At 38.5% G+C, this 1,313-nt stretch overlaps 1 non-coding gene across 1 annotated transcript; it reads right to left on the bottom strand.

The window, feature by feature from the left end:
- Positions 1–533: 533 nt before the first annotated feature.
- LOC112767289 (small nucleolar RNA R71) lies at positions 534–642 on the bottom strand. Its single transcript, XR_003184849.1, has one exon. It is a non-coding gene; the product is annotated as a small nucleolar RNA R71 (small nucleolar RNA).
- Positions 643–1,313: the final 671 nt, after the last annotated feature.

Here is a 1,313-nt window from a genome sequence, read left to right as displayed (position 1 = left end):
AGGAACAGAGACAATGAACCTCTCTTAGACTTTGATCATGAACCTGAAAAAATTTTCAGGCAGCGTTTGCAACAAGTAAGCCTTTGCAAGGCTGCAAAATTCACTATGGATAAGAATAATGCTGCTAATGCCAATATGGCAAATCCAGTTGGGAATGAGCAATCCAGAAGAGTGATTGGCTCTTACACCGCTCCTACTGTAGATCTTTATTGAAAGAGCATTGTAGTACCTCCTATAGCTGTAAACAACTTTGAGTTGAAGCCACAACTGGTCACCCTGGTGCAACAAAACTGTCAGTATCATGGTCTTCCCCAATAAGACCCAAATCAATTTATTTCTAATTTTCTGCAGATTTGTGATACTGTGAAGACAAATGGAGTGAACCCTGAGGTATACAAACTCATGCTCTTCCCATTTGCTCTGAGGGATAGAGCAAAATTATGGCTAGATTCTCAACTCAAGGAGAGTTTGGATACTTGGAACAAGGTTGTTACTGGTTTCTTACTAATTTTTTTCCACCAAAAAAGCTAACTAAGCTTAGGGTGGAGGTTCAGACCTTTAGGCAGAAGGATGGTGAGACTTTTTATGAAGCTTGGGAGAGATACAAGCTACTGACTAGGCAATGCCCTCCAGACATATTTTCCAAATGGACACAACTAGATATCTTTTATGAAGGCTTGGGTAAAATCTCCAAGATGTGCTTAGATAATTCTGTGGGTGGTTCATTGCACATGAAGAAGACACTAGAGGAGACTATTGAGCTTATTGAGTTGGTTGCTAGCAATCAATATTTATACTCATCTAACAGCAATCATGTGAACTTTGTAGCTCCTCAGAAGAAAGGTGTTATGGAAGTAGAAGCTCTTAATACTATCCTTGCTCAGAATAAAATTTTGAGTTAGTAGATAAATTTAATTACTCAACAGTTGAGTGGAATACAAGTTTCAGCTGTCAACATTCAGAATACACCTCAAGAGGTCCCTTACGATATGATAGGTGATTTTATACAAAATGAAAATTATGATTATGCTCAATCTACTTCTGAACAGGTAAATTACATGGGGAGTGGTCCTAGAAACCCGAATAATGATCCATACTCTAAGACATACAATCAGAGGTGGAGAAATCACCCAAATTTTGGGTGGAGGGACCAACCTCAGAGATCTCAGAATGTCAATAATGATTCTCAGGGCGGTTTCTAACAGAAGAATCATAATAACCGCCAATTTTAGTCTCATCAACAACAATCATCTCAGCAGGTAAATTCTCAACCCCAACAAGATTCTAATTGGGAGATGATGAAAAGTTTTATG

This window comes from Arachis hypogaea, chromosome 2 (genome assembly GCF_003086295.3).
Source record: "Arachis hypogaea cultivar Tifrunner chromosome 2, arahy.Tifrunner.gnm2.J5K5, whole genome shotgun sequence".
NCBI classification, from domain to species: Eukaryota; Viridiplantae; Streptophyta; class Magnoliopsida; order Fabales; family Fabaceae; genus Arachis; species Arachis hypogaea.
The sequence above is the reverse complement of the archived record's forward strand: the minus strand, read 5'-3'. Positions and strand labels throughout refer to the sequence as shown.